Raw genomic sequence first — 14654 nt, forward strand, 5'->3', positions numbered from 1 at the left:
GCTAACGATGAGGAACACAGATTTTCTGATAGCACCATAGTGCCCACTATGGATCTAGCAAAAAATGCAGTGCCAGAGAAACAATGAGGAAGGGGAGGACCCACCTAACACAGGACCAAAAGGCACTATGTCGCTATGGCAAAACAACATGCAACTTCCCATAGCAAGATAGCGCCAACCGTAGATATCTCTTGATCTGACAATTGTGAACTTGCAGGCCGGCAGAAACATTAAAATGCCCAGGGAAATATTATAAGGTTAGCATAAGGTATTTTGTGCTCTTTTGAATATTTGAATATTTAAAACTTTTGAACGTTACTATGTTGAATTCAAATGTGGTGATTCTGGCAGGAAGGCAAAAATGACCAACTAAATAATGTTACCAAAAGACACAACACATGGTGTCATACTATCCAAGTATTAGTTGCTTAGATGTCAATAATAACCATAGTAAGGTTGCATCATACAACTTGGGTTATTAACACGTCAAACCATAAACTTAAGTGCCAACACAAGTCATCACCCATCACTATCATCAAGAACAAATCAAAGGTCAAAAAAGTCCCCCTTTGTCCTTGATGGAAAAAAACAATCTATCAAGAGAACTTGATAGTAACATTTTCATGAACTATAAACACAACATTAATCCATGATACTTCATACCAAATATAATAAAACAATATCAATTCCATCATGCTTTATAACAAATATCAGAAATAAAATGAATCAAACCTGATACCACACATAATGACATTGATATCAACTTCATTATGTATGATATCAAATAAAATGAATCACAAAACTTTTCCAAGATATATGCCAAAACTGTAATTGTTTCTCTTGTATATTTATTAGCAAAATGCCAATTGAATAAAATTATTAACTTGTAACATTCCATTACCAGTAATCTATAACCTTCCATTAATATGATCATAGGAAATATACTATCAAATTGTGTCAAACATTGTTATCATTTGGTCAATACCATGTATGTTGTCAAAAAGAAGAAGATCAAAGCTGACATGTAACGAAAAGTTTCCATGTAACTGAAAATTCATAGTCACAAATGCCATGTATGTAACCAAATACTTCCACTAGAAAATTCCATCCATGTAACCAAAAACTTCGATGTAAGAAAAAAAGTTGTTTCATCTCCCCATTTTTAACTCAAGGAAAAATATATTATTGACCAATTTTGACTTGAAATTTGAAGAAAACAGTAAAAGAAACATCCAACCAATCAAGCCATAGTCCCAATAAAGACTCTCACTAGATCTTTTAAAATCCTAGAGTACTCCAAAGATATTTCATTTCAATCCCCAATATTGCATAACCCCATCTCGTAAGAGACTCATTTAGCTAGATAGTTGGCCACATTGTTCCATTCCTCCATTCCCTTGAGCCAGACTGAAAAGCTACACATCTCAAATTTTGATTAATCACCATAGCCAATTGCCAATTCATTCCCTCCACTTTGGTCTTATTTAGATGAAATTTGGATTCTTTATTTTTAAATTTTTAAAATCAATTTATATATGGAGGATTTAGAAATTTAAATATTGAAATTTATCAAAATAGTTAGATCAACATTCAACTAAATATAGTTAAATCAAAGTAGTGACCTATATTTTCCTTAAAGTTATAGCAGTTTAATTTGATAAAGTAGTAAAGATAAAAATTTAATGGTTATATTTGCCAATGAAATAAGCTTAAAATAATTTTAATGATTTCAAAATTTAAAATCTCATATATAAACATTATTAAAATTAGAACTTTAAAATAAAAATACTTGGTTGAAATAAAGAAAAAAGTTGAAGTGATTACAATGGTATAAGAGCCTTTCATGAAATGAAAATTCTAACTAATCAAATCCAGGAATTAAGATTTATTTAAACTTGCCAATTCACCTTGCCTTTGTTCAGCTTCCCTCTCCTTGGGAACACGCCTAATTCACCCTTCATCCAACCAACTCTTGATTTCTGTATTCAAGGATTACCCTAATCCTTATAATGCCTCAATAACCTTCAAACAACATAACTAAGGAGTTCCAACCCCTACCAAGCATCAGTTCTATCTCAATCTTCAAAACTACCTTCAATAGGCCTGCCCAATTAGCCCTATATCTGTACTTTACTCTCAAACTTCCCAAACAACCTAGTAACCTCTTCACCTTTTCAAATACCCTTTACTGATTTCTTGAAACCCTATGAATCTCAATCCTTCAACCCTTAACTGGTGTACATTTCTATGGCTAATCCTATATGTGTCTAGGCCTAACTAGCCCTCCATTTACAAATCAACCCTATCAAGGGTATATACTCTGACCCTATAACTTTCAACAGTCCTTAGTTATGAAGAAAAGAAAGGATTTTTTCATCCTTTGGGCCATGGAACCCCTGGTTACAACCCAACACTCCATTCTTCTCCAATTCAAGCTTTTAACTAGGGCTTTCTCACAAATAACCCTACACTCACTTTTGGGATGCAAACTTCGATTTCTTTTCTTGATACATTTGCTACTCCCTCGACTACTACTCTTGTGTCTTATAAAGACCTTATTTTTCTAGACTTTTTCCCATCTGACTGATTCATAAAACTGAACCAAAGACCCCTTGGTCGCCAACTGTCCCTCATAACTGTCACATGACAATAACAAACACATTTTTAATAGCACTCATTATTTGTTTTGTTATCCTTCGTGACAAGGACTTATAAAACCTTGTTTTTCATTCCTAGCGACTTCTAAAAGACTTTTAAAAAAACCTTCACAACCCTATAATCTCAACTAACCCATTCAAGCCTTATTTGGCTTATGTTGCCAACATTAGCAATTTACAAGATCTTGCACTTTTAGTGCATTTTACACTAGTTAGAGCCTTATTACATTATGTAAACAATATTATTCATTGCCATCAACCTATAACTCTTCCTAGGACACTCTAGGACTTCAAATGACTTCACAATGACCCCTTACATCACATTGCATGTTCTTGGCAATACATTACAATTTGACAACTTTATGAAATTCCTTACATTTTGATGGCTTCAATAGCCATAATCCATCATCAAATGACTTGAAATGTCTTCATTAGGCATTGATTTCCCTTGGCACCTTCATGGTCTCCTCCATGACTCCTGGTGTACCCTATAGGTTCATGTGTCGCTTGGGTGCCCCTGCACCATTATACCACTTCACTAGATGTGCTTCCTACATCAGCCTTGTTTTTATCTTCAACAATTACATCTCAAGTAGTAGTTGTTAATGTCTGCTGTGAATCATTATCCAGTTGAGCACCGGTGATGTTAACTCCTAGCATTGGTGCATCAGAAATATTAACTACAGATGCCTACTGAGAATTTTGATCCAAGTTTGTGGACATTTGATTTAAATTTTCTATCATTTCTTCAGAGGGCAAGACAAATTCCAGTTGTCCCTATCTAACTATTTCATTTCTTCAATATGCCCTATGGATGACCATTTCATTTCTTCAATATGCACTATGGATGTCCATATCTAACTATATATCTTTTAATTGCATATAATAACTAATTTATGTTCTTTTTCATGACTATGTTTGACTCATATAATTGTGATCTCTCTAGCACTATGATGTTGTTTAATATGTCTTGCTAAAGCTTGTAAATTTTGTTCCTTTTGTCATGTCATGTAATATGTCTTACCTTGTAGCTTATATTCTTTGAAATTGATGTTAGGTCGTGTAGCTTGTGTAATTTGATTGTTGGAGAGCTTCTACAGCTAAGCAAGAAGGTCGTTGCACGAGTTATAGCCACGCGCTTGAGTATGAAAATTGTATATTTTTTAATCTAATATATATTTTAACTAGACTTTTAGCTTATATGTTTTGAAATTGCTTTTAGTGGCTCAATGTTGTAAGGTCTCTTGAAATAAGACCTTTAGGTGGTTGGTCAAAGTTTTACAAATAATCTTATCCACAAATTTGCCTAGAGCAATTGACTAAATGTTATAAAATGTCATTGGGTTAAATGTCTTAAGAATAAAGTCAAAGAAAGCATTTTTAAAATATTAAAGTATTTAGCTAGGTCTGAGAAGATTTGTGTACTTTCAACAATTTTTCTTAGTTTGTGAAAGTTGTAGACTGAAGTTTTCATAGCCCGATTTTTGCTTCCTGCGAAGAACAATCATGTCAAATAATATAAGTGAAGAACAAAATAGGGAGACAACTGATAGATTGTGGTCTAACTTGAAAAGAAAAGGTGATGGAAAATGTTATTTTCCTTGCAAAATTTGTAAGGGCTTAAACCGTAGAAGACTGCTAATCAAAACAGTTAAGAGACATTGTAGGGAGAATGGTCACATTGAAGGGGGGCATGAGTATCATCCACTGCTAAGTTGTTCATTATATCATTTTAACAATTTATATACATATGAAATCACTTGATGATTAGTTGATGATCATGGTTTATTTATGTTAATCAATTTTATATAGGTTGATCTCCCTAGGGAAGTACATGATATGAACCACAACAATCCGAAGAATATGGTTTTCAAAGTGGAGGAACATGGAGGTGCGAATATCTAAGGTGAAGATAATGATCACATGGAAGATGAGGATCACATTATAGAAAACACAATAGAAGATGATGGTATAAATACATTGATCCATGACATATTTAGTCCAAGTGTATCTGATCATGATGATGATGATAGCCTCGATGTACCTCTACTTGAGAAGGCATACAAGCCCCTATACAAGGACTCCCAAACAACTCTTCTCTCTATTGTATTGTTGTTGTTGAACTTGAAGGTTATGAATGGTTTATCCAACATAACAATGTCATGTATGTTAAGGTATGTCATATATGTCTTTATAGTTAAAAAAGGGTGAATAATGTACCACTAATATTGTTTATATTAACAACTTATATTTTTTGTTGTAGATTGGTAGGCAAGTTTCTATTACCACCATCAAATATTCTACCTCGCTCATATTGAGAATTATCTGCTGTTATGAAAGATATTGGAATGGAGTATGAAGCAATACATGCTTGTCCTAATGATCATATTATATATTATAAAGAACATGAATTTTCAACACAATGCCCTGTATGTCATACGAGTAGATATCGGATAGATTGACTAACAAATAAGGTGCCTCAAAAGGTTCTTTGTTACATCCCCATTATTCCACGGATGCAACAATTATTCAGGTGTAGTAGCTTGCCTCAATTTATGGATTATCATGCACTCAATAGAAGTCGAGATGACATTATTCGAATCCTTGCAGATGGTTTGGCATTTATGCACATAGAGGAAAAGTGGCAACACTTCAAAGAAGAACCTCATAATCTTAGGCTTTCATTGGCAGCGAACGATGTCAATCTATTTGGAAAGATGAGATCTGTTTAGTCAGTGTAGCCTATTTTTTGTTATCAACAATAACATTCCTCCATGGATGTCAATAAAGAGGGAGCACATTATGTTGGCAATGATTGTTCCAGGTATCTTATCATTTGATAGTTATTAATTTACATGTACTTACAAATCTTACAGTAAAACAGTCACAATAATTATGTAATGTTACTATTCATTCAAGTAGGTAAATATCAAGTTAAAGATATGAATGTATATATTGAGCCTCTTATCAACGAATTGGTGGAGTTATGAAACGGTGTCACTATGTATGGCGTGTCTAGACCAATAGGACAAAGACAATTTCAATTCCATCCAATACTTGCATGGACAATACATGATGCCCCAGGGCTAACACATTTTTGTGGTATGTTATAGTGAATTCAAGTTGCGCACGATAATTTTAATTATAAAAATCAACATATTTAATAATCTAATTATATCATTATCTTGTAGGTCTTCAAACAAAGGGAAAATTTGCATGTCCAGTTTGTGGTCCAAAGATGAAATTTCATCATTCAAAATGTTTAGGAAAGCAGGTGTTTGATAGTGTAGACACTTCCTCCACAAGAATCATAAGTATCGAAGTACAGAAAAACATTTTTTCAATGGGAAAGAAGAGACTACATCAAAGCCACGAAGAATGACACCTCGCCTATGGAAGTTGGAATATAATAGAATTAATCGTCAAGGTAATGTCATTCCACCTAATGGTTTATGTTTGTAATTTATATATTTCTATTGTGATTTTTGTTTACTAATTGTGTAATTGATGATCATGAAGGTCGTCAAGGCAGTACTGACAACCTTCCAAAGGGACTAAAAAGCTATCCCAGACAATTTAGCAGGTTGCCCTACTACGAGCACTTACAAATTGTGCATTGTTTGATACTATGCATATTGGAAAGAATATAGCAAAGACATTGTGGAAAATATTGGATGGAAGGCGTGACAAAGAAAAAATTGTCAAAATTTGTAATGACATTCATGAATCCAATCATGCATTAAGAATTTCATTCACTCAAATAGCAACAGAGATCAGATTAATATAAGTGCCCTTCCTTGGTTATTAACAGAGCAGAAAAGTGATGCCATAAAAGAAGTCATATGAAAAATTTGATTTCCCATAGGATTTGCTACAAACATAAACAATCTCATATTAAAAAAAAAAGTGAATTTGGGCCAAGACTCAAAACACATGATTGGCATACTTTCATCAAGGTAAGTTATGTTCTTCTGTATTTACAATATATTCATAAACTATGTGTATTGTTTGTTATGTTATGTTAGAAAACAATGAAATGATTGGTTTAGAATTACTGTAGTACGTGCTTCCTCTATCTCTCCCAGAGCCCTTCAACAATAACATCAAACAAGTGATATACGATCTTGCAAAATACATGAGGTAAGCAGTAATATCTGTTCAATTTGTTGTATATATTTATTATATTCGTGATTCTTTTTTCTTGCTATGTAATCTATTGTATATTATTTTGTAAAGTCTCGTATCTATATATTTTTTGTGACTTGAATCTCTTAATGTAGGTGGTTGTCATCTAAAGAAATTCATAAAGAAGATATAAACTATTGAAAGAGAAGAATTCATCATTTACTGTGTGAAATGCAAAAGTGTCTACCTCCAACTTTTTTCAATGCACAGGAACACTACCTCATACACCTAGTTGAGGAGATTGAATTGTGTGGACCTGTACACACTAGGTCAATGTGGATGGTTGAGAGGAACTTGAAATCTTTGAAGGCTTTGGTTTGACAAAGAGCACATCCTGAGGGTTCTATTGTAGAGGGATATATGGTATACCAAACTATGGTGTACATTACTGAATATCTTTTTAAGTTTGCATCAAATATCCATGTAGATTGCATTTGGGATCTCGAGCCTTTTAAAAAATTAGAAGGGGAGTACTTGATGGGGAATGTTATTGTAATAAATTATTTCTTAATCTTCAAAATAAATTTGTTGTAAGTTGTCTATTTTATTTTTGTACAGGTGCTCGAGAGTGGGATGCACTACATTTGTATATTGCAAACAATCTTGATTGGATGATGGTATGGATTGAATGATGTCAACATTCTGGTCGGACATTAACATCGGAAGGCTTATCTTCATTGGTTAAAGAAGCTCATCGTAATGGAGATTCCAATGTTACACAAAGGGAAATAGATTTAGCATGTGGTTTAAGAGATTTCCAAGTACATACAAATTTATTAATCACCTGTATGTTTATCAACTCATGATATAATAATTTTGACATGTTTCACATATTATTGTAGGTTAAACACCACAAGGCTATGTTCTGTAATGGTTAGAAATTTCACGTCAAAGTGTTGGATGACATGAAGAAAACTTGTGATTCAAGAATAACTGTAGTCTTTCAAGTGACTAATATTTCATCTAGAAATGACTTACATCCTCGAGAGTCTAAAAATCAATACTATGGCATTTTGATTGATATACTTGAGTGTGACTTTAGTTCTTTCAAATTAATACCCTTCATTCTCAAATGGTACAGGCTACAACTTAATCCAAATGATCTTGATAGAACTGTTATTGAACATGATAATGGATTTACAATGCTTAATACAAGGTCATTTGAGCCAGTTGGGGATGAGCCCTATGTTATTCTAAGCCAATGTGAGTAGGTATTTTACTCAAAGGTTCCATATAAATCGGGTTGGTCATTTTTTGTTAGACATGAACCGAGAGGAAGGCCAATAAAGTATAATGAGATGGAAGAAGAAGATACCGAAGAAGTAGAAGATGATGTAGATTTTGCTACTGATGATGATGATGAAGATGATGTTGATGTTGATGATGATGATGTTGATGGTGACGACAACGATGATGATGATGATGATGATGGTGAGGATGATGATGATGATGACAAGGAGGATGATGATGATGACAAGGATGATGATGATGAAATTTAGAGGTATGCCATCAATCCTTAATCTATTTAATATTCATTTCTTCATAGAAATATGTTTGTCTTATATGGTTACATATTTTATTCATTATCTATTTAAAAGCTACAAGTTTCAACTACAAATAGAATATTGCTAATCTAAATTAACTATTAATCTAAATTAATTAAATAAAACTATTTAAAACACAGATTGATGTGTGAATGTATTGAGCCTTATTTTCTTTTAGGTCAAAAGAATTTGTAAATGTTTAGTTTAGAAAAGGGAATTCATTAAATATCTATAAAAAGGAGTTGTACCTAGAATAAAATTCATAGGGAAAACATAATATAAGTGCTTAGCCCTTCACTAGGCCTACTTCCCTAGTAGGCTTATAATGTGAGCTTGATTTAAGTGTTATATTGTGTACCTTTTAATGTTTTTAATTTGTACCTTTTAATGTTGTTAATTTTATGTGATGCTTATGATGGATGTGATTATGATTATGATGTGATTATGCTCACGATAATTGAATTACATTTGCAGGAAACTGAACCCCTTTTAGGAGAATCTCGCATAGTCTCATGGATCGATAGGTATAAGTCAATACTCCTTATAGACAGTCTATTTAATACACTTATCAATAGTAATATTGATGTCTTCTAAGATCTCTCCCATTTGTAGGTACCAGTGAATAGGTATTTTTCAGAAGTGTCTTCCTCGAGTGAGGGAAATATAGGAATAGGAGAGGAAAGTGAGACATGAAGTTTATCTAGAACAGGGAGATTAACTAGAGGTCAAAGGACTAGAAGGAAATTCAATAAATGCATGAAATTTTTCCTTGGTCAAGGGGGATCATGTTCTTATGATGATGAGACGAAAGGCAACATCGAGGTGCCCTTGAGGTACCAACATCTATAGAAACATCGGGTACCCAAGGAACTTCCTCCAATAAACACTGATTTTTGTGTTAACGAGAGGATATATCGCATAGCACCATCATCATTACATGGTTTGGGCCTATTTTCTATCGACGACATAAAGGTGTCTTACAACAAAGTTTCTAAATTGATGGAGTATGTTGGACCATGTTACGATTACAAAAGTTGGATGCATATTGTTCAATATAAAAAAAGTATGCATAGGTATGCCCTCTGGGAAAATTATATACGACAGCAAGACAATAATCGAATTAAAAGTATGGCTATATACATTGATGGAAGGCCACAAGCAACAAGGAATATTGTGGGTTTTATAAATAGTACACAACCTGGGTCAACTATAAAGCAACCCAATTGCATATTTGAGGTGCACGAGGGAAATCGTGTATTCATCCGTGTGATAAAATCAATACATGCAGGGGAAGAGCTTCTTATTGATTACAATTTGAACTACATAGATATAAATGAGGCTACTATCATGGGGGTGGTACATATTATTAAACCAACTTCTAATCAATGACTCCAACGTACCATTTAGTTAATAAGTTTTTGGTAACATTTTTATACTTGATCTTTGACACACAGGCACAATATGGAGCAACCGCCTAGAGGGGATGCTGGCGATGTTCCTGGCTCATCTACACATGAGAAGGTAAAACTCATTGTAATTGTGCAAACTAGATAGAAGCAAAATGTTATTTTTTTAATGTTGTTTTCTTCATTATTTTGGATTAATTTTGATAATACTAATACAATTGTTGTCACAGAGCGCCAGTGGTCAGAGAGAGGGAAAGGAACCTGCAGTCCCTCAGTAGCCCCCCCCCCCTAAGGAGGACCCTTTCTATATTGATTTAGTAGAGACCGATGACCTGATCAGTTCAATTAAAAAGGTGCTAAAGAAAATTGGCAGAGAAATTATATGTTTGGCAACCATAAAGCCTACTACTCAGGAAATAAAAGATAGGGAATCTGAATTGTTGCACATCTCTGAAACCTTAAAAGTAAGTATTAATGAAATTTTTAATTATAAAAAGAGTTCAATAATGGTTTTTATGTTATGCTTTTTTATGGCATTAATTAAAATATGGATTCATTGTCTTTACAGAGTTTTTTGCATGATTTCGAGCCCCATTCCCATGATGAGGGTGCTGCAGGTGGTTCAGGTAGATCGCATGTTCCATTCCCCACTTGTGTTTTCCATTGAATATATATAGGAATGATCATAATCATTGATAATACATGCTCGAACATCCTTTTTTTTAATGCTCTAACAATCTTGTCCATGCTAGTCGACACATTCTATATTTATGCATGCTCTAACAATTTTATTCTTCAGCTTCAGATTAATTGTATCCTATGACGAAGCCGCCTCCATCCAGGACAACCATAAATTTCTTTTTTGCTACTGAGTCGACAACATGCAGCTTACAGGCATTGACTCTTGCATCATCTATTGGTACACAAATCCCTCTTTTTCTCTCTTTTGTTATGTGTTTAAGTGTTATGTGTTTACGATGTAGATTGTAATGACCCCCCTTTGGTAGTCACTCAACGTTTAAAATTTTTCACAATTTTATGATTCCAAACCATGAGAACTTGACTCCATTCATAGCTTGGATATACAAGGTTATGTTATAGGTCAAACTTCAATTAGCTGTCTTTAGTTATGAAAGATTGTAATATTGAAGATCATCTTCTCTTGTAGTATATTATCGCAATTATATTCTGATGTAGAGTCTAATGGCTCAAACACTTTTAAATAAACCCTCTCAGATGTTTTCAAGCAGTATTTAGTCATTACAACCCTCAGATCATCATATTCACCATGTGGTGCCTTGCAAATGCACCTTCACTGTTCGGTTCAATAGTCACCCTGTCATTCCTTTCTTTGTTCACTATCACCTACATCTAAATCATGTTAAATTTTTCATATTTACAAGCCTTAGTACCTCTCCCACAAGTTAAATTTTAATCACAGAAAGTGGGAGAGGCACATTTTCCCAAATTACTTCAAAAAAATGACAGACTGTCATGTTTCATGTGATAGCAGAGATCTAAAAAGTAGCTTTGCTTGAAAATAACTTACAAAACCCTTGCAAAAAGTTATCCAAACATGAAAATCTCTTCAAGAATCAAAATAGTAACTTTTCAGTGGCAAGAACCTTATTGAGTTGTCAGTCTCAATCTTCGAAATTAGAAAACTGTCCTTGTGATAGTGAAGTGCAGAATTCTTTTATTTATATCTTTTCTTCATACACACACACACACACCCCTTTTCTCAACTACAACACTTGTGTCTTATAAAGACCTTGCTTTTCAATCCTTTTTTCCATCTAACTGATTCATCAAATTGAACAAAGACTCCTTGGATGCCAACTGCCCTTCATAACTGTCTTATGACAACAACAAACAGTTTTTTTTTTTCAACTTTTTAACATCAATTATCATTTGTTCTTTTATACTTCTTGTCAAAGACTTATGAAACTTATGAAACTTTTTGCAATAGGAGCTACAGCATCATTTCCTGGATGTTCCTATGTTCCTAGTATGGGAATAGTGAAGGATTTCATATTGATCATTAGCGACGATGAAGGCATTCCATTAAAAGTAGCCAAAGTTCCAAGTACTTTAAAGTTATTATTATTCTATAGTGATATAATAGTAATTTAGTTTTTGATCACTCTTCATTGACTAATGGTCCCATGATTTTTTTGTAGGGAATGATGTTTTTTGGAGAAAACTTGGTGATGAGTGTTTGCAAATATTCAGGCCCACCCTGCATACCTGGTGGAACATCATATCCTAACTAAAACCCCAAACCACTATTTTGATTTCATATCATTGCTAGAATAGTTTTCTATTTCATCCATTTCTTGAACTATATTAAAGGTAGCTTCACTTCATTTATGAGTCTAACATGTTTTTTTTTACTTAAAAGGTGGAATAACCAAGACAAACTGTTGAAGGATGATCTTATAGAGAGCATGACCCAACTCTTTGGACCTCATGCATTCGAGAGAAACAAGCTGCTTGAAAAAGCTAGTTTATGTTTGAAGTATATTAGGGACCAGTATAGAAAAAATTTACAGGATAACCCCAGGTATGAGCGTCCACCCTATGTTCCTGAGGCTGAGTCATAGGCTCTGATTTTGGATGGAAAGTATAAAGCTGACAAGAAAAATAATATTACACCAATAGAGAGTACAACAAGGTATGTGATACTGTTGAGAATGTAATTATGTACTAATTAACCTCTATATTTATACTATCTAACATATTTCAAACTTTCCATAGATTGCCTGACACATCAAAGGCAACAAAGGCAAGACTAGAAAAGCACGGGACACACAAGCTCGGCTCTGGTGGTTTTTTGAAACTTCAAGCACAAGTTGTAAGTATTAGTAAATGAAAAATTGTATCAATTTTTTTATATAATCTGATGGGAAATGCTAGGATAGACTAGCTTGTCTATGCTCTTGATTCTCAACTTGGATCTCAGTGTTCCTCCACACCAATATATGATGCAGAGTAACATGCTTTGGAAGAACCAACAAACTCCTAGCACCTTGGAACAACTAAGCAATTCAAGTTATCACCCCAATCCTCTATTCTCCACAAGAACATTCAAGGCTTGATTCACCTTCAAATAAGGAACTAATCTATTGTTACAACTGCTCCTTTAATTCATGGACCCAACTCATCACATAAGGTTGCATACTAGTTACTTCTCCCTTGTACCATTCAAGGCCTCATACACTCGACCTTGACACCAAGTGTTTTGGACAACTCCAACCCTCTAACATAAATGGAAACCAAAACAAACATCAAGACAACCCAAAACAAATCAGGTCTAAGGCAAACTTCTTGTTACCAATCACAGGGCAGATTGTAGCACTTGACCTTTATTCTACACACCCAACCAAGAGTGCAATTGGATCCTCTAGGACTCCCAAACACCAAAGACAGTTTAGAACAACTCCAACATGACCAAAATAAGGTGTAACAAGGGTTGGAAACCCTGCGAACTATTTACAATTTCCTTTTGATATTTTAACTACCCTCCATTGGTTGATGAAACAATGCAAGTGAAATTCACCATACCACACAAAAATGCAAGGCTCAAAGTTCAAGAAATGCCTCACAGAAGAGGATAAGAGAATTGGCTTCCAACAAGGCTATAGAGCCATGGCTAAATGGCTATGAGCTAAAATCAGTGTGGAAGGTTCTAATAATGATGCATCTAAGCCACAGGTAAATAAGCTAAATGAAATTTATTTCAAATTGAATACTTTACCAATTAGTCTATTTGATGTTAAGTTCCAATATAAAGTGAGTATATCTATTTTAAGCAAACAATGATAACAATGCGTAGGATGTTGGAATGTAGCCTAACAATCCTTCTACACAATCTAGGATGCTGAAGGTTCACATGATGTGCATCCCAGTGGTGGAGGTATACATTTGCTATTAAATTTTTTATATGTAATTGCAATTGCTGTTTGGATTAACGTAACATTTTGTATAGTAGTTGTAGAGGATCGAAGGGTCAATGTTCATGATTGTGTTGACGTTGAGTCCAGACAAAATGATGTGGTCAGATTAGGTAAAGAGTGCCACAGTTATGTTATTTAAAATAATTAAATACTTGTAACAATTATAATAAATTATTTTTAATTTAACTCTTTTATTTGTTATTGTAGAGGACCCCCCTTTTCAATAGCATAGGAATTTGAGATCATCAAGAATAGAGAATAGAACAACTGATGAGGGGGGAATTGATGATGACACTGATGCTCCTCTTAGAGCTTACATAGAAAAAAGAAATAGAAAGAAAAAAAAGAAATGATTGTCATCTACATACCTTAATTGATAATGATTGAATTTTATGTCTCAATGAATTTAATTATGTGCTAATGAATGTTCATGAATTATGTGTTAATGCATAATATTGATGAATTTTGCATGTTAACGAATCTAATGTGTTAATGAATGTTATCATGTGATATTGATTGAATGTTATCATGTGATATTGATTGAATGTTACATTTTATTAATGGTTGAAAGAATTAATGAATGTTAGATGTTAATGGGGAATGTAGAGTGATGTTAGGGGGAAGGGGGTAGGGCCAAATGAGCTTCCACCTTCACATGGTTGGCCCTGTTTAGTAGAGAATATTAAACTATTCTCAAAACAAAGTGAAGCTCAATAAGATACTAAATATTTCTCTATTTTATCCTATGTTTAGACCCTTGTCCTATGCATCTAAGGCTTCATGCTTTGAATTGTCATGAAGTTCTAAACTTGTAGCTTTTTTATTGCATCCTTGGATCTCAGCACTATCTTGGGACTGTGTTATCACCAATGATACGATTATCATAATTAACTAGGGAAACCCTTG

At 33.7% G+C, this 14654-nt stretch overlaps 1 long non-coding RNA gene across 1 annotated transcript; it reads left to right on the forward strand.

Moving 5' to 3' along the window:
• Nucleotides 1-13781: 13781 nt before the first annotated feature.
• LOC149571934 (uncharacterized) lies at nucleotides 13782-14161 on the forward strand. Its single transcript, XR_016358807.1, has 2 exons — nucleotides 13782-13858; nucleotides 13956-14161. It is a non-coding gene; the product is annotated as an uncharacterized LOC149571934 (long non-coding RNA).
• Nucleotides 14162-14654: the final 493 nt, after the last annotated feature.

The sequence above is a fragment of the Cupressus sempervirens genome, chromosome 2 (assembly GCF_028749045.1).
Source record: "Cupressus sempervirens isolate cs-2001-9-10 chromosome 2, ASM2874904v1, whole genome shotgun sequence".
NCBI classification, from domain to species: Eukaryota; Viridiplantae; Streptophyta; class Pinopsida; order Cupressales; family Cupressaceae; genus Cupressus; species Cupressus sempervirens.